Raw genomic sequence first — 20,428 nt, 5'->3', positions numbered from 1 at the left:
TTCCCTCCTCTTAAAATTGAAAACAGATGACAAACTGACTTGTTTCGGGCCTTATATGCAGTCCATGAAACGTGCTTTATCATAGCACTCAAATTGCAAATGTTTCTGTTCTGATCTTGACTTGGATTGGCATTTCAAAATGGGAAATGGATTTAAATAAACACTGAATACTAGAATGTTAACTGCTGGGCAATGGTAAATCCACGCCATAATTAAAGTATAATCATATCTTCATCTGAGATATGGTTGGGTCAGTGAATAATGTATCGCTATGCAGATGATAAACAGATGATGTTCTGTATTCATGTATTAATTTATACATCTGGATAGATATTAAACCAAATGATGACATACTCTTTGGCATTAAAAGGATTCACTTGTTCAGTCCTCAACTGCTCTCTAATTCTCTGTCTCTCATTTAGGGAGAATCATTAATTCAGGGATCATTTTCAACACAAAAATCCTGCCTTAGAGACTACCAAAACATTTCTGGATAGTGCGCACTTGTAGATCTCAGTTTGAGCAGACAAGAATCAAAACGTCCTCTTATCTGCCTGTGAGAGAACATGAACAGGATGGGTCTGGTCAGTGGCTGGCCATGTTGTCCTTCTCTAGAAAGTTGTGAAAGTATCAGAGAACCAGGTCACCCAGCTGCGGTGGTGGCGAGCAAAGCTCAGGCCCTGGCTCGCCTGTGTTTGCTTTTGCTTGCCCAAATGTTAGCGCTGATAAATAAACATTATTTAAAAGATCCGTCAAGCCCTGTTAAATGTCCCCTACGTGGTTCACTCGCTCCTGGCTCCCAGGGCACGGAATATTTAATTATCGCACTAAATGAATAATCAAAAAGTCAATTTCCAAAAGAGCTGCCCGCTTGCCTGCGCAAGATGCACAATTGCATCCATAATATCTGCATGTGAAATCTCTCTCCCTCAGCCATCGCCCCCACCAGCGCCTCCTCTCGCTAACACTCCCTTTATGCCTTGGAGCGCCGCTAAGCAAATGCATTGAGATTCCTCCCCCTTCCCTTGATTTGGCGTTGTCCTTTACACCTAATTAGATGTTTCAGTGGCCCGCCATAAGCAAGGAGACTGACGGTACAACTTGTACGACACCTACACTTAAGCAAGCTTTATTGATCTTGTTATGCAAGGAATGTCAAGAAAAGTTAATTATCCAATAATTGATTGCAGGCCTCCCTTAACGTCTGCTGCTGACTCTGAGGTATAGAGGATGAGAATCAGTGTGTGTGTGTGTGTGTGGTGTGTGTGTGTGTGTGTGTGTGTGTGTGTGTGTGTGTGTGTGTGTGTGTGTATGCGTGTGCGTGTGTTGGTGTGTGTATGTGTGTGTGTGTGTATGTGTGTTTGCATGCGTGTGTGTATTTGTGTGTGCGTGTGTGTGTGTGTGTGTGTGTGTGTGTGCCTATATGCATATGTGTGTAAGAGAGACAAAGAGAAACAAAGAGGAAGATACATAAAAAGAAAGATATAAAAAAAGAAGGGAAGAGAAATGTAGGGGGGAGAGCCCGGGAGAAGAGAAGAAAAAAAGAGTGAAGTCAGAAAGAGAAACAGGCAGTGGGCTGAATCTGAATCTTTCCACTCAGGGAGATTTCTGTGATTTTAGGGCCTCCCAATTCCCTCCTCCTCCTCCTCAGCCTTCTCACACTGTATTTACATTTCCTGAATCATCAAGGTGTTTGTGTGTGTGTGTGTGTGTGTGTGTGTGTGTGTGTGTGTGTGTGTGTGTTTGTGTGTGTGTGTGTGTGTGTGCGTGTGTGTGTGTGTGTGTGTGTGTGCGTGTGTGTGTGTGTGTGTGTGTGTGTGTCTGTGTGTCTGTGTGTGTGTGTGTGTGTGTGTGTGTGTGTGTGTGTGTGTGTGTGTCTGTGTGTGTGGGGTGTGTGTGTCTGTGTGTGTGTGTGTCCGTGTGCGTGTGTGTGTGTGGGTTGAGGAGCTTGTTTGAACTTGATGGTCACATCCAGGTCCCCTCTTCACCACTAGATGGCATCACAGATTGATAGTCACTGTTGACTTTGTACAGTATAGTGTGTCTGGCACATAATCTTTCCCATTTTACCTGTATATACATATCTACACTGATGATAGGAAGAGTAATATTTATCTATGAAATATGTATCATATCTGTGTCTCTTTGTGCTCTCCTGGTAGTAGGATAATAATAGGGATAGTAACTAAATTACATCAAATTCATTGATCTTCTGTGAGGTACTATCCTTACAGACAGACAAAAAGCAACTCTGACAAACAAAATGTCCTCTTCAAATACTAGAGTAACATCTGCTGGATTTGTGCCATTTGTATTCTTAGATGGCGTAAAACAGGAGTCAGATCTGCAGATCTGATGTGTCACTTATATCTCATTCCCATTTGTCATTTGTGAAAAAATGACTCCTAGTGGAGATGCAAAAGACCTTGAGACTTCAAAAGTGTCCAAGCAACACCTTGACTGTATGCTTGGCTCCGATAAAAACGTGGATTTTTTTTCCCCTCAGCTCCAAGGCAAATCATGTCAAGGACACTAAGACCTGTATGTCGGTAAGAGCGTCCTCACTTCGATTTCCAAAAGATGATTGCGAGACGACACTATGAGAAAGAATGTGTCCCATAATGCTCCTCCACTTCTATGCCATGCTCTAAACGTCCACACAGAGTGTCAAACAGGGACGGAGAGAGCGAGGAGGATGTTTAGCTTTGACATCGCCTTAGACCCCCCCCCCCCCTCCTTAATACTTCGTCCCCACATAAGTCTCAAAGTCAGAGAGCGTCGTTGTGTCGCAGGAAATCTCCATCCATCAAACCAGAGTTGAGCCAGCATTACCGCTGGTGTGATCCAGCCGCTTGGCTCAGCGGGATGCTGCTGCTCGTCTAAGTGAGGTGCCCCCCGATCCCAATGAATTTTAATAGCCTTGCATAGAAAAGTGTGTGTGTGTGAGTGTGTGTGGGAGGGGGAGGGGGGGTGGGGGTGGGGTGGGGACGGATGCTAAGTCGCAGGACGCCACGGGAGCCCTGCAGGGAGCGCCAGCTTTGGCAGCCAAAGGTGTCATCGTTTGCCAGATACATCTCAAAGATTATTGCCCTGATGGATTGTTTTGAAAGATGTTATTTGGAGGATAAGCCGAGGAGATAGGTGTAGCCGGGTCAATGAGCCCTGCAAAGAAAAGCACCCACGGCAGCAGGTAGGCTAATGGCCGTCGCATACACTCTGTCCACGTCTGGGGCTTTCAAATTAAATGGATTCATTGTCATAGTTGTTGGCGTGCGCCGCCCCAGTACACTGGCCCGTTTTTAAGGTACTCACGCTTAGTTCCCCGGTTCTCCGCAGAACACTGATAGAGGAAGGCTCATCTGGCCTCCTCGCTGATTTGAATGTTCATTAATGCATCGTTTCCCTCATGGTGAGGCGCCCGGGCCTCGAATCTATTAAGATTCTGGCCTCCGTCCCTCACTCGCCCCTCTCCCTCACAGCGTCGCAGGGCATCGTGGGTAAAGAGTAAGCCCCTTGCCTCTGCTCGTTAACCTGTCCTAATGAAGTCTCAGGTGTTCCATTGTTCGGTTAATGAAGCCACAGTGGTGGTGTCTCCCCCCTTGACTTCCCTGCAGTCACAATGCCCCCGCGAGCTGGTTAAAGAGGCTGTCTGTTTGGGGAAGAGGGGCAAGGGAGAGGGGGAGAGAAGGAGTGGGGCTGGCTGTGTTTGGCAGTGTTTGCATGCATCTGTGCCCCCATCGCCCCTGTCGCGCCCCGCGGACCTCTCTTCACACATTCCCTCTCCGTTGGCATGGCGACGCCGGCGCGTTTGGGAAGGATGAGTGGCATCTGCTCCGTGGAGTGCAGAGGACCAGCTGCCCTTGGCAACGGGGCATCTGTGTGTGTGTGTGGCACTGTCATCATGGGCACTGAAGGGGTGGAGGCCTCAGGATCAAGCAACACCACCTCCACCCCACCCCCACCCCTTCTGCAAGCCTGCTTTTGGAAGGAAAGAAAAGAATTGAACTGAGACCTCTTGGCCTCTCTCTAATTCTTCTCTATCCATCCACAGCCCCCCCCCCCCCCCTTCCATGAAACTCCTGTTCCTCACTCAACGTGTTTCCAGTTTTTTTGTCCCCTTCGCCACATTCAGTGTCCATCTGTTGCATATCAAAAGCACATTTTATATTGTCTTCATAACGTGCCCCCAGCGCCTTGTGTGCAGTGTGCACTGTGTGATCCTTTCAAGTAACACTCTTTGCTACACAGGAGAAAGCCAATGGGAAAGAATTGTATAGTGGCTATTTTAATGGCATTCAGTATTAATACATAGTTACATTGATCATCATAATCACAGAGGAACTGCAAAATCTTGTCTTTTGTGTCCTTGGGCTCTTTGATGACTCAGCTCTGTCCTCGCTCCTCCCCTCCCTCTCCTCATCCACACTCCTTTATCTCCCCCCATTTTTTTTTTTGGTCATATTTCTTCAGGTTTTCAAAAACAAACACCATTAATGAACTACGATGCTGACATATGCAGAAACCCCGACATTTAATTTAATACCAGCGTAGCTTATCAAATCTCCCCCTGGCCTGTGTCGCGAGCAGCATCTCAATGAGCACAGCTACCTGAGCCAGACCCCTCGGGAGGAGCACACATCCTGCTACCACTGCCGAGCCCTCAAACAGATAATCATCGCAATCAAGCACATATTTGCTCAGACACTTACGTTTAATTTGGGATTAACCAGATCTCGGGGAGATTTGTGAGGAGGAAGGGGGTTGTGTCATGTCACTGTTTTCACATTTTTTGGGGTTTACAGTTGTGCCGTTTGGCCTTTTAGTTTCCCCCGGTGGTTGCCTGGCATCGGTGTGTCGGCGGGGGCAGTGCTGCGCGGCTGATGCGCGGTAAATTGATTCCCGCGGAGGGCGTGATGGATGAATGGGGAACGAACGTCTTCATCGCTGACCTCTCCTCCCGTGCTGACGCCGATTGCCTCGCCGCGGCGCGCCGGCTGTGACTGACAGCTTGGCTAACGAGTTCTGTCTGTGTGCATGCTAAAATTTACCTGTGTGAGAAGCTCGCTGCTCTTGCCAGCACATTTGCAGATAATGGGCTGCTCAGTCTAAGCTGAGACCGAGGAGAAGGAGAGAGGTAGAGAGGGTGAGCACGAACAGGCATCAAGAAAAGAGAAAAAGAGAGAGTGTGAGAGAGGTGCAGAACTAAGCCATAATTCTGAGAAAGAGAGTCTACAGGAGTAATGCTGCCAAAAGCAGAGGAGCCAGGGGTCTCTTTCACGCAGATTCTTCACATTTCCCCAGAATTCATCGTAGGCCTTTCGCCTTTGAACTCCCTTTCCTTTTACACGCAAATAGTGCCAAATGTTTCGTTATCTGTGTACTATGGTACGTGTGTACAGTGTGATGAAAAGGCCTTCAAATGTCCTCTTCCAAACTCTCCGTAACAGCTACAACAAGACAAACCATTAAAATGCTCCGATTGCCAAAGTTCTGGTCAGGCCCGAGTTTAACTTGCTTGTTACTGCAGTTTTTCCGTGATGCTGGAGAAAAATGAGGGCGCTAAGCAGAGAGGAGAAGTCTTTAAGTGTGACAGAGTGGCTCTTCCCCCGAACAGATGAGAGGCCCCCCGATCCTCTTTCAAGGTTATGAGTGATGTGCCTCTGCTAAACATTTTAATTAAAGCTTTTTCCCCCTACCATGCCTCTGTGCCAAGAGAGTTACCGCGCTGCATCTTTACAGTCCCTTTGGACAGAAACTAATCTAGTTAAAAACCCAGAAATAGGAGTGTTTCTCCGTAAGAGTGGCGGCGTCTGAAATTAATCGTCGTCTTGGGCCGCCCGCTCTCTAGGAGTTATGAGACAACACATTCGAACGGACAGTATGGAGACAAAGTGACCGGTGAAGACATGTGTAGAGGCTGATATCTTCACTCTCAGAGACAAACCATAGAAGGAGAACAGTCAGTGGCAGAGTGCTGTGGTCCTGAGATATCATAATTGTATTGTGTTCCATTGTCGCACCATGCAATTATACTAATTTCCATCGCCACACCTTAACCTCAAAGAGGTAAAATATATTACACTGTTTCTGTACGCTGATATAATATAATTACTGCCAAAGAAATGGCTAATTATTTTGGAATAAATCGTTGAAAATCCAACTGTTTGTTAAATAGGATTTTAATAGTTATAGATGTGTGCTAGCTGACCCAATCTTAAAAGCAGAGGGTCAGAATGTAGAGGGATCCTGCTGTTCCCCCGAACAGTTTCCTGGGCAGAGAGGCTTTTAGACTGTCCAGGGGGGGGTCTATAAAAGCCCTCCTGCACCATGGTGCACCAGTAACCTTACGCCATGTACGTTTTAAACTCTAATGGACATGAGTCTATCTCTGTCTGTGCACTCTTGGCCTGGAAGGCTTAGGAAGGGTAAAAACAAAAAGGTCTAGGAAAGGACTGGAAAAAGGGATGCAGCCATACTGTGTGTGCACACTCCCGCGGGTTCACGTGTGTGTGTGTGTGTGTGTGTGTGTGTGTGTGTGTGTGTGTGTTCAATTGGTTGTGTGCGTGTAGGTGCATACTGTATATGTGTGTTTAAGTGTGTGTGTCGTCCTTTTTCCTTGGATTCCCTTTTTTCGAGTGTCCTTTACCCAATCCTCCCATTTGTGTCTGGTGCTCAGTCTGGGTTAAGATCCCCGCTGAAAAGGAGAGGTATTGAGTTAACTACATTTTGAATGACTACCCTGATACAGACAGACCATTGTCTGTGCAGAGTGACTTCACGGGTAGTCGCTGAATCACAAATAGGGGTCCCGCAAAGTACATCCGACAGGCTTAAGATTATGCGCGCTCTGACTTTTTTCTCAAGCGCATTTGATCAAAAACCTCTTCATCAATTGCTGCTGAGCCTCGTATAAAATGCCAGTAGGTCAACGAGAAGATCAAAGGTTCAATCACTGTCTGAGGTCAACTGGGTCGTGGCAGGGGGCTAAATTGAGCCTGGGGCCTGATTTTGGGCCTCCTCAGGGAGCTGTGCTGTCTGACTGGAATTTCAAAAGCCTTTTGGGAGTTTAGTATGTCTGCGAGTCTGTGTTTATCTGGCCAAGAGCAACCTGGCAGAAAGGCCCGGTGACACCAGAGAATCATGGGAATCTCCGGCGCAGCCCTCGACAGAGACCGGTGGCTATGGCGCACGCACACACACACACAGACACACACACACGCACACCACTTACACACACACACATTAACACTCAAACTCTTGTCTCAGTCCATTTCATGGCAGAGATCATAACTGAGGAGACAGCAGTTTGCCCCTCATACATCATTAACACTCCATTCCCTTCAAATTATGGGCAACAGACTCGCGTAAATTGCTGATCATATCAGAGCTCCTTATAGCTCTCCACAGAAGATCTTGGTCGCGCGAGTGCGCCCGCTCTGTCAGATCGCCGATGACCTACTGAAGCAAAATAAGCTGCCATTTTCTCCTGCTGCACCCAGGTGCCACTTGCAATCTCCTCCAGCTACAATGGCAACTGATAAGAGAAATGTGGCAGAGATGGATTACAGTAGTAGGCTTCATGATTGTTCACACCTTCTTGAGAACTATAAATACCACTGTACACAAGTTCAAGTACACTCTTGCCTCGTGACTTCTTCACTTATCACGCTGGGTGTGAGACTTTCATGCGCTTAAGTAAAAAAAAAAAAACAGCTACGCTCTTTTTAGCCTATGCGTATTCTACCCTTGACTTAAGTCTATGATTTGCATGCCATGAAGGTGTTTTATGCGCTTTGGGGCGAAGGAAACCCAAAATCTGTGCGTTTCATATGGAAACCCAATTTACACGTATTTTGCCTTTGATTTACGTGTTTTTCAGATATGCAATTCCGACTGTAGTAAGTAATATCAGGTAAATATTCTACATTGTATTAGGCAGAAACTGAAAATGAATGATGGAAATGATGGAGATCGCAGAGTGCAAAGAAGACAGCTGCAAGTATTCCGACCTCATCTGGATATACTGGAGCTTACCGACGCGCAGTGCATCCAGCAATTTCGACTTGACCATGAACCTATCATCCACTTGTGCAGACTCCTCGACAAACAACTTTGAAGCCACAGTAATCATTTACACTCTCTGCCGGTCCTCATCAAAATTATTGCCGCTCTGTCTGCCCTTGCATCTGGGTCGTTTCAGGGGCTGGCTGGTGTGATGCACATATCCCAGTCAACAGTGGCAAGGTGTTGGATGACTTGATAAATATTAAGCGTTTAATAATAGGCTACATAACATGAGCTTAAGCCCGGACACTACATTTCGATGTATCTTTTCCACAACAGTGCTTTTTTAAATCACAAATCTCCACACCTCTTTTAAAAATAGGCCTAGCACACGTGTGGTTTGGTTAATTTACTTGATTGCTGAGTTTATGTGACGCATACAGCACCATAATGCGACACACGAGGACCTCCCCAGCTCACCCTGAATGGGCCCCTTTACGGCAGCATAGAGCAGGTGAGTTTTATCATCTTTCAGAGAGAGGACACTTATCATTTCAAATGCACAACAAAATGCACAACAAAATTTAACAGACCACTTTACAACACTGGATACATTATGGAGTTGATTGCATCGAGTAAAGTTTAAACTGTTGGAGCGTTTTTAACATTATAAACTATAAAGTGTCACAACCACTGTCAAGGCGCTGATCCTGGATGGCCGTGCTTGCAGGAGCTGTCCAGGGTGCTCTGTATTTCACACCTCCTCATTACTCAATAGCTGGCTTTCCACCCAACTCATTCTCATATTTTAAGCATATTTATGAAAGTCTGGCTAAAATAAATGCCAGTCTGTGCGTGTTTCTACCTGCTATGTTACAAAAATTTAAAATGGACACTCCTAATCAAGGGAGGAGTTGTGAACAGCAGTGGGTTCCAAATTTGAAGTTGTCAGGGCAACGAAAACACTTAATAAAATCTAAAGAAAATGCGATTTCATGTGAATAAACCAGTTTCCATCAGCCTTAGTCGCATCAAACCCTAAGCGAATCGGGAGTTAATCTGGGGCCCTCCAGTGAATCAATATCTTTTTCGACTTAGAAGATTTTAGGCAAATTTCAAGCGTTTCCACTCAGCACTATTTGAATGGTCAAAATTTGCATTACAAAGTTGGGTGGAAACTCCACTATTGTTGTAGTGCAAGATTTCAGGTTCAAAGTAACTCTAAAAAGCCCACCTGCCCACTCAAGTGAGTATACACATGCATATCTTTTGACAGTTTTTGCGCCCCAACAGTCTCCTGCACCATGGTTCTTCCCAGATATGTTTTAATTAGTTTCAGTTTTGAGAAGTATCTTTTGGTGCTTGCGACAGTCACAAGTGCTGTAAGAAATGGTTACAACTGGCCGTGGCTACATATGACACACTTGGTAATATGGACTGGTGCTTTGTGAATAGAGTGTGCGCTAAATCTTGAACTGAACCATGTTCGACTTCCTTTATGGCAGACACTAATGTGCATCTAAATGAAAGAACTTCTGTCAAATCTGCAAACAAGTCAGGCTAACTAACTTCATATAGCTAACTTATTTAAATGTTATATTGAAGAAATAATTTAAGCACAATCAGGCTAACTGTTTATCTTGCCAACACTGTTTTTAGCTGTAACTATAGCAACCATCTAGCCTACCTGATAACTCTGACAGATTACATACTTCACAACTGACAGGATTTTCCCCTTCCAAATTTTCAAAAGTTTGGCAGTACATCCAGCAGTATTTGGTTAGTGTGCCGTTTTTGGGCACCACTTTGGTGTTTTTGTTTTGGCTCTTTGGCAAAGTGGCAGACTGTGGTGACGTCACTGAATTATTTTGATTCGAATTTGCCACCTAATGTATCAATTGGACCAAAAGTCTCTGATATATATGGTATGACCAGCAAAGATTTTATAAAATATTTTTATAAAGTTTTACACCAATATTGGCTCTAAAAATACAGACAATATCATGATGTGCACCCTATGTAAGAAAATAAAGGAAAAAAACCCAATTTTCCCCAATACCCAACATTCATATTTATCATAATAGCTGTTGACAGGTGGGGGGGGGGGGCAAGGGTTGTCGGGGTATACTTTACTGCCGTGGATACATATAGATGCTTTCATTTACTAAAATGTGATACAGAAATGTTTTAATATGTGACTATTCATAATACACTTTCCCCTATTGCTTTCTGTCTGGTTTGTGTTTGCCTTGGATTTACTGACATTCCCAAGTCCACGTTCCATCTTTTGCTCCCCCTTTTTTGTCGTAGTGTAGGAAGGGTAAACAATATGAGGAGGAAGGCAAAAGTATCGCCTCGTACCGAAGACAAATCTTGCCAAGCAATCACCCATGGTGACATGGGTTTGCTGTTCGCAGACCTGCATATTTTCCCTCTGCGCTGTGGCAGTAACAGACAATATCTCTCTCAGCATCCTCCAGACGATATGACTGTGTGGTGATGTTCTATTACACATCCTCTACACATCTATTTATTGACTTCTCCCGCACACATAACACACACACACACACACAGACACACACACACACATACAGTACACACACACACACACACACACACACACACACACACACACATACACACACACGCACACGCACACGCACCCACACACACACACACACACACACACACTGCACCTTGCCTGTCATGTAGTGAATCTTCTTTTCCCCTCTGCCCGGCTTTTTCTTTCTTTTCTCGTTTTTTCTGCGCAGTCTCCTAAAATCTCTCTTGGCTTATCCCTCTGTTTCTGTCTTGGAGTTGAACTCCTCATCACTAAACTCTGTCTTCATCTCTCTCTCTTTTCCTCTCACTTTCTCTCCCTCCCTCCATCCCCCTCTCTCTCTCTCTGTTACAGTATGCTTCAGGAAGGCCCAGCTGTCCCTCTGTGTTCCCTGATGCTTTCATGTGGCAGTTAATGAGGGAGTCACATATGGGCCCCTGCCTTGTTAGGGATGATTGTGTGTCAGACTGGTGTGGAGGTGGCGGAGGTGCGCGAGTCCGTCAGAGGCACAGAGGATGGGGGGGGGGGGGGGGGGGGGGGGGGGGGTTGGAGTGAGGGGGTTGCAGAGTGGGTGGGAGTCACGCCCCAGGAAATGACTCTGGGCCAGTGTTGGCTTTGGAAATTACACCAGCCTCCACCCACAGCAATGCAAATGAAGCCATCTACACCCAGCGTTTTTTTTTTTACTATGGATGGGAAAGCTGTCTTGGTCTGCAAAACTCCTCCTGATTATGACTAGAAATACTGTATCTCAGGGGGGTTCTGAGAGTCATTATGTAGCCTTAGGCAAGTACAAAATAAATCTAGAGAAAGTAAAAAACGAGCGATAATTCTCTCATATAAAACTCTCATGTAAAAGGTTCTAGGTTCTGTCTTTCTGTTCTGTTTTTAAGAAGTACGCAGGTATCTTGAAGTGTAATCAAGATACCTGATGGGCACACAGCCAAATGAACTCCCCCCAGTGTCCTGAACCTCTCTTCAACAGGACAGGGAAAAATGGCACTTCAAGACCATCACTTCGAATCAATCAAACAAAGCGAGTTCAAAATGCTTCAAAGATATAAACAACAATAATTCACTTCAGTCTCATTTGAATATTCATTACATTCACCTTGGTTGTAACCTTTGTAAACAGAAAGAAGTAGAGAGTAAACTTTCATTTCAAGGGCTCGGAGCAAGAGTCGAGTACAGCCAGTGACATTCCAGATAAATGCATTTATGTATATCAGATGAAAGGTCTTAATGAGAGGAGATTGCTGCCAAAGTTCCTCATCCATGAATAATATTATGTTGCTTTTAATACTGACACTTAGTGTTGATAAACATGCTCAGATGCAGGGGTTTGAACATGATTGCTTGGGCTCCTCTTTAAAGTTCTAAAATTATAAAAACTTACACCACCATGGCTCCAATGTCATTTGTTGTATATGCTGCGCTGTTGTAACTTAGTAACAACATGGCTGAACTAGTCATAACATCCCTTTCTTTGTGACTATAGTGTGGTTTGAAATTTTACACCTATCACAGGTTACCCATTGAAATAGAGACCGTAGAATGTATGTTCCTGTTCATAGTGATGCTATGCCCGTGTTTAATCCTGTAAGTAGCCAATGGGGGCCAATTGGAGTGCCGATAATACAACCATGTTCGACATTGTCTTTTGCAAAACTTTAAAATAGATTCCTGTCATAACAGAAATGTTCTGCTCGTATTAGTATCCATAGTGACATGTTAACTACCTTTAAATTTCCATAAAGTAGAATACATTATATAATGTTTCAATCAATGTTCCAATCAACCAATTTCTTTTCAAATGTGGCTTGTTTTGTAGTGTAGTCTTTGTCACACTGTCCCATACTACAGGTGCTCTTATTCACTTCTGTTTACATCAATAGATGGCTTCTCTACGTTTACCAAAAATGACCTTCTGCCACATTCTATGGTGGCACACCTTTCTTGAGTGTGCATCCCATGAATGAGAATCCTGCGGGAACCCCTGCACTGTAAGAGTATAATCAAGGCCCCCTGTCAGGTCAGTACAAGGAAGAACATCGCTTTGGTCCAGTGTACTTCTTTTTAATTCTATGAGCTTACCTCAGTGTTAACTTGGCTCCTCTCTTGTGGTCAAGTCCGACAGGGGAAGTGATGAGCAAGGGCTCCTCAGGGTTTTTGGGCCATCACCTCCCCCCTTGCATCAGCCCAGGCCTGGTTTTTTAACATTCCAGGGCGTACCAAAGTCGAGGCAGTTCAAAGCGCCGCTCTGCCAACAGCCAAACTTCAATGGGGGCGCGACTCAAAGGCTTCCCCCTTCACTCCGGTTCCACCTAGCAGCAGTTCCACCCACAGAGCAAGGTCATATCTGAGCCTGCTCTCAGGCTGACAAGAGCCTCTCCCTTTCAAAGAGCACTCAGGGTCTGTAAAGACCGGGAGACAAACGGGTGGGAAGAGAAAAAAAAATGAAGAAAAGGGAAAGGTATTTAAAGAGAGAAGGTAAGTAAGTATAGAGTGGAACGCTAAAATGAGGCCTGGGAAAAAGGGGAGAGAAATAATGGAAGAGAAGAAAGAAAAGTGGGGATAACAGGTGGATGTGGAAAAGGGGAAAAGAGAGGAGGAAAAAGATGAAAAGAAGAGAGAGGGAGTGAGAGAGGAGAACAAAGACTGGTTCTCACAAACTGGAGAAGAGTTGGAGTGGACTAGTCTTGCTCTGTTCTGTTTAAATATGCAGTGGCAGGGTATGGCATCACATGAGAAGCGTCGATTCAGGGATTCAGTGAAGCTAGCCTTGACTCAACTCAGACTTGCCAGCAGTTTTTCCCTGCCATTTTGTACTGGGCGCACACACACACACACACACACACACACACACACACACACACACACACACACACACACACACACACACACACACACGAGTACCCCTGCACATAGACCCATGGCTTACATGTGAATGTTCTGGAAGATAACCTTGATTGCAAGGTTAGATTGCAAGGCTCAGATTGGGAAAACATGTCAGTATATTACTCTGTGCCTTATCCTTTGAACCAGTTTGGTTTGACCCTGGTAAATATTTTCGAAAAAATCGAAAAAATATTTTCACTGCCACTGCATTTGCAGTGAACGTTTTATTTGTGATGCTCGATATATTGAAAACTGACAACTAATTCATAAGTTAATCTTACAATTGATTGGATAACAAATCCAATAAATAGTGACATGCACGTCACATGACTTGTGTCTGACGTGAAAATTCTCAATCATCAAACCCAATACTCACTGTCTGTCCCAGCACTTATCACATGATAGAGAATTTCTACACTTAGCCTCTTCTGAAACTACTATTACAATGCTGATTTTGAAACATTTATAGACACGCATTGTATCTTTTTTTAATTAATCCATGTTAGCAGTTACTTAAAAAGAAAAAGAATCCCACTGAAACACTTTTCAGATCAGTAAGGGTTGTTCATGTCTTTTCCCGCTGACAAGCACTTTATGGTTGGGTGTTTGAAGAGTGAGATGCTGTTTTCGTTTTTTTCTGTGAGCCTACATTGTCACACCTTATTTACAATTCAATGAGGTTCCCCATGTAAGACTAACAAATCTCTCTCTCTCTCTCTCTCTCTCTCTCTCTCTCTCTTTCTCTCTCTCTCTCTCTCTCTCTCTCTCTCTTTCTCTCTTTCTCTCTCTCTCTCTGTCAGAGAATATGTAGTGGTGAGAGTAGATGTGTGATTTGTGTGACTGTACGTATGACAGAAAGAGTAAGTGTATTGTGGCTGAGTGCAGTAAACCTGAACAATCTGGTGTCAGGGAAAGAACATTAGAAATTCATGTCTGTTCAGGCCACAATTACTTCAATTTTCAACCCGACTTGGCTGTACTGTTGTAGTGGTGTGGTGCTAATAGTCATATAACCGGGGCTGTTTTTTGGGAGAACCGGTAGCTAGGATTTAGGGCATTCTGAGTAGCTAACCAGACATAATTATGTTTACACTTGACTTGAAAATCAGACCTTTTGGGATGTTTGTATTGCTCTGTTTTCTGCTCAACCCTCAGTGAATGTTGGCCAGTGCGCTCTTGACATCCCCCACTCACACTGCAGCAAACAACAGCACGGTAGTCTGTTACCAGCACAATGCTTTCTTTTTCTCTTTTTTTTCTCAACAAGTAGTTTAATAGGTATCAGTCTTTTGTTGTCTTTCTGCTATTCTCGCTAAAGTCTTTCGTGTCGCTGGGTTAGGGCTCTAAGCAAGGGTGACGTTCTAGTGACATCCCCTCACACATCACAGAGAGCAACTCATCCGTAAGGGGCAGGCACTGGGTTGCACCAGTTGAATTGAAGTTCTATCTTTACCTATAGTCTGTAAAAATACATAAATAGACACTACATTGTAATTGGAGAATATACACTACATTGGATCTAATGGACATAAGAGATGTAATTTGCAGAAATCCCTTTAGTGAAAGAAATATACACACACTTTTCACTTATTGTGTCTTCTTCATTTCCTGGGGAAAAAAAGACAAATGCTGGAGATGTAGGCATATTCTATACAGCTCCTGTGCTGACATCTAGGACAATATAGACTAATTCAGTTTGCTTAAGCTAGGGGGCATGTATTTCTGTTTACTCAGGAATGGAATCTTAAGTATATAAAGGTGGCATTAATGGATCTTAAGTATATAAATGTGGTATTAACAGCTTTGTACAGTGCTAAATTGCTGCATGGGGTCCTGCTTAGACTGCTGAATGAGTCGGTTAGAAGACAGTAACAAGGAAGTGGGGAAGTGCTACTGTGAAAACAAACAGATTGAAACACACCTCCCAATGCGCGTACTGTGTTCCTACTACAAACACCATGTGGACCTCTCTTAGCCTTCATCTTTCACCTCAGTATTAGGTGGCATGCTCCCCTTCATCTTCATCATGTTATTTGGATTAATGATCATATGCTGTCCAGTGCATGTGCCGAGGAGGTCTTGTAGCATTATGGCTGTGAAATAGGCCTTTGCAACTCATGATTTTGACGTTCGATAGACGATGCCTTTACAGGTTCGCTAAGAATGCGTAGAACTCTCCGTTAACCAACACAGAGTTGATTGAGCAAATTCATCCACAGAGTTCTGGGACCGCTAACTCTGAGTAAGTAAGTAACAGGTTCACTCAACCCCAAGTTCAGGGTTTGTGCCAGGCTAGGTTAACCCTGCTTTCTGGAATACTCCTCTGCTGCCTTAGATCGGACCTGATCAGGTCTATATGGCAACATACTTCACAGGAAACAAGCACAGCTTAACATATGTCATGTAACATTCATTTGTAAACCGTTTTACACTTTTACATAATTGACTTGTTTTTCACCATTTTCATCATGTCATCCTTTGCTCATCCATCCATCCATGTTTACATTTCACTATTACTATTACTACTATTCCTATTCACCGTGTTTACTATCACTTTCTCCTGTCTTCATGAAACAGGACGTCACACTTCACAAGGAACTCAAACTTCGTTAGACTTATATTATAAAATATTCAACCCAGTTGCTACCATGGTCACCTGGATGCATTGGACAGATGGTGTATGGCACATTTCATAGGGATGCCACTGTACACCTTAACTTGCCCGAGAGTAAACAAATGTCCTTGGTAGGAGTACAGTATCTTAGCATGTCTGAAAATGTGGGTTTTGAGCTGGGAGATTTATATCAGTCACAATCAAATCATGTTACAGACAAACCCAAGAAGAACTGCCACGTGCCAAGTTATATTGAATATGCTTTGCCTTTCAGGAATACACAACAAAATGATTTGCAACACATTCATATAATTATCATACTGGCATTTACGCAATCTGATCTGATCTGTGTGGTCAGATATCATGCTGACTGAGAGGAGAGGTGGTGGTTACAGTGGAGCTTCCCTCAACAGGAATTCTATAGCTGGAAAACCATTTACTGCTAAATATTGATACAACTGCCCTGAGGTTTTGAACATTCCCAAGCTGCTTTTTCTTAGATGGTTATGGCTGAATATTCCAGATGTTCGGTCAGACATTTGCATTTCTAGTACTTATTTCTGATATTGTTACACACAATACACACTGACTGAATTCATGGATGATTGGTGAAAGTCTAATACTGGTCAGCTGTCCTTGAAAGACAAATGATTTTCAAATAAAAAAATAGTCAAAACAAACTCTTTATAAAAATGTTTTGGCAGTTGGCAGAAATTACAATGCATATAAGATGTTTCTTCAAGAGAAATGTTCCCCTTCTTTACTTATGCAACCCTTATTAATTGCAGCAATCTCATAGTTTGTCAAATGTACCACATCTATACAGAATATATACTAACCTGTATTGTTATACATCTCATGAAGTTACACATATTGCAACCTGTTTCTCTTCCAGACATGTCAGACATCTAAAGCCTGCATGGCCATATTAAGTCTGCTTTTGTAGTCCATATCCAGATGTTAGTAAATATTCATGACACATGTTCCTGGTCATGGCCGCCGCTCCCGCCAGTCTGTGTCTCCCCGTCATCCATCACACTCGGTTCAGATGTCACTCTTAAACTGCTCTGCATTTTCCCCCGACCCCGCGGGTCAAGTTTAATTACGGGTTAATAGGAAAATAAATAAAGAAGTTAAAAACGCAAATCAAATCAAGATTAATGATGACCTGTGATTAGCGGTGATGCGGTGCTTAGTGTGACACGTGCTGACATTTACTCTGATGAGAAGTTATATAACACAACTTAAGGGGCTCTGATAACGTACTGATGCAAACCTGGGACTTGTTATTGTGAAAACCCTTCCAGCTTTATAGCACATTGATAGATGCTGGGTGACTGGGTGCAGGGTTGGGAAGGTTACCTTTGAAATGTAATAGGTTTCAGATTACTAGTTACCCTGTTCAAAATGTAAGTAATGTAACTATTTAAACTACTTAAATTTGATTACTTTCCATTACTACGCTTCCATTACTAGAACTTCCATTACTATGCTCAAAATGTGAGCACATACTGCCAAATGAGCCTGTCTAGACAGTGAAAAGATGCAAAGCAACAGAATGAATGTTATATTCTGCATATAACACTATGCAACAATTTGCCACTTTTTTAATGTATGTTTTTAAAAGCAGCTAGTTTTGACATCATCTCCAAATTGATATTGGTATATGTTCATGTGAAGGACAGATAAACACACCTGTCCTTAATAGCCATGCTGGATGTGCACTATGTAGTTCTGTGCTCTAGCCATGCAGGATGTGCACTATGTAGTTCTGTGTTCCGGGATGGAACACCCGGCGAAAATGTAAGAAAAGCCTACACATTGCCAACTAAATCACCAAAATACACCATTCAGCATGTTAGCAAGCTTTTATCAGTGCCAATTGAGCTATTGGTGGTGTTTGCAAGATTTTTTGCATTAATCTTAGCTAGTGAACTTACTAGTTTTAAACCAAAATGCCTTATTGCTGCTTCAAAGCTATTTCCTGAAAAGAAGATATTTGGGGTTACATCCCTTTTCGATTAGGAACTGTAATTTATATTAAAAAAAAATCTTTTAGTAACTATAACGGATTAAAGTTACATTTATTTTGCAATTTAATTGCAAAACTCCGATACATGTAACTAGTTACTCCCTTACCCTGACTGGATGCTATAAGAAAACCAGTCCCACTTTATTTTCATAGCTGTTTTTGTTTTTTCACAAACTGTCAGTTGCCATTGACACACTTAAAAATACGTTTAAATGTATCACAAGGGTTAGGGTTAAGTGCTGGTGTTAGAACTAGGGTTGTAGATTGTGTACGGTTCGAGTCAAGTTAAAGTTACTAGACAAATGTAATTTGACAGTTGATTGGTGTGCTGAACAGTACAGTACATATCGAATATGCTTTGTATGAACATAGGCGTAACTTAAAGACATTCTTTTTAAACTAAGCATGCTACAGTTTGTTACTTTCACATGACAACCAGTAAGAAGCAATATCAGTGAAATCTCCTACTTCTGTATAATTGTGTTTCACCTTTGTCATCTCCTACACATGTAGCCCATTAAGTGGTAATTTCACAGTGGCAGTAGAGTGAATCCATGGTGACTCTCTTCTCAAAACAGACAGAGAGAGAGAGAGAGAGAGAGAGAGAGAGAGAGAGAGAGAACCCTGGAAAGAGGTTTGTTCGACGTGTGCAGACCCCGATTTCTCAATTCATTACTTTCTTCTTGGGAGCGGGGGGCCACCACACTGTCTTTGTTTTGTTAACCTACTTTTAATAATAGGAATAATTCATGGCTCCCCTCAGATGTGCAGCAACTTCAAAGCAGCCCGAGGATGCTGAGGTAGCAGAAACGCGGCGCTTTGAGCCCGGGCTGCTGGAGGCTGTTCGCTCTGATGGGTGATCGCCTCGCTAGGCTTGGCCTGCCCTGGTGTTGGAGGGTTGGAGACTTTAACCAACGCCTACGCCTCTTGCTTCACACACTGAGCACTCCGTATATTGTTTACACTGTTGTTTTCTTATGGTGAATGCTTCATGTAGTGTGTTTACTCAAATCAAACCTTGGAGTAGAGACTCACTAATGTGATAGGTAAAAGGTCCTCAGTCTCGGTTGGTGAGAGGTGTTTAGGTCTTGTGTTAGCAAGACGGATGAAGATACCGCAGACAGGCCTACACCCACAGACCAGTGCTGCGCCTAGTCAGAGAACCGTGTCTCTCAATCGCCCCCATGGGCTATGATACCGCTGCCTCCTCTGACTGTGTATATGCTCTGCTGTGCATTATTGTTTTCTCTCGAGACCCACTCACCTTCCACGCTGCTCGTATCCCTCGCCCACCTCGTCCTCTCCGAGAGCAAGCGCCGCGTTGCCAGGGGATGGTTGTATGTGCGTGGGGTGTGCTGACGGCAGCGGCGGCGGCGGCGGTGGTGGTGGTGGAGGCTGTGGCGGGGGCACCGTGCTGGGAGAGAAAAGCCATCAAAAGCCGCTGTAATGAATATTCATCTGTGACAGTGGCCGGGGCCATGGCACGTTATCCTGGCTCAGATGCCCCATCCCCTCCGCCGCGCCATTCCGAGGGGGAGGAGGGGACACAAAGGCCCGTGGCCAATCCCATTAGCAGACGCCGGGGCGAGTTAATGGGATTCTGCCATGAGTCTGTGCGCCGCCGACGCGCTCCTTTTTCTTGGGGATTTCAAAACGCGGCTTTTGTGCGCCAGCTATGCCATATTTCGGGGGGATAAAGCGGGCATCACCGCCTCAGCCGATCCCAAACACGTCCTCCGTACAGACGCAGTGTGAATCAGGCATCTGTCGAGTGCCTTAAGAATTACACCCCTCAAAGGAGCTCTTAAGGATATGTAATTGTTTAAGGGGGAATGGAACAATTATTTAGAAAATGTATTTATTCCTTCTCTTTGACCTCTCCACTGTTGCCAGAGCTGGCAGTTGCATGCTGAAATTGTTGCCACTGTAAAAGGCCCATTTAGCTCTTTCCAGGAAAAAAAATCAGATGTATTTACAATTCAAGACAAAATCCATCTGTGACTATCCTTATGATGTTTTTATGTATTCCTAAGAGATTTCCCGTCTTGGTGTCAATATTCTGCTCATTGGAAGACTGTGTGAAAAAGGAAGTCCTGAGAACAGAGAGGAAGTGAAGTCATCTTTTGTAGGTCAGCATGAGTCTGGCTGGGCTACACAAAGGTCACAACAGCGTGGCAGCACACCTGGACTCTCAAGGCGAGAGAAGGAAACGTTGTGTACCTCTGACCAAATCTGTAAGTCATTAGTATGTCTAAGCCAAGTCTTCATTCTAGACACACACACTCACGTGCACGCATACACATACACACACACACACACA

The sequence above is a fragment of the Clupea harengus genome, chromosome 2, assembly GCF_900700415.2.
Source record: "Clupea harengus chromosome 2, Ch_v2.0.2, whole genome shotgun sequence".
In the NCBI taxonomy this organism is placed as follows: Eukaryota; Metazoa; Chordata; class Actinopteri; order Clupeiformes; family Clupeidae; genus Clupea; species Clupea harengus.
The sequence above is the reverse complement of the archived record's forward strand: the minus strand, read 5'-3'. Positions refer to the sequence as shown.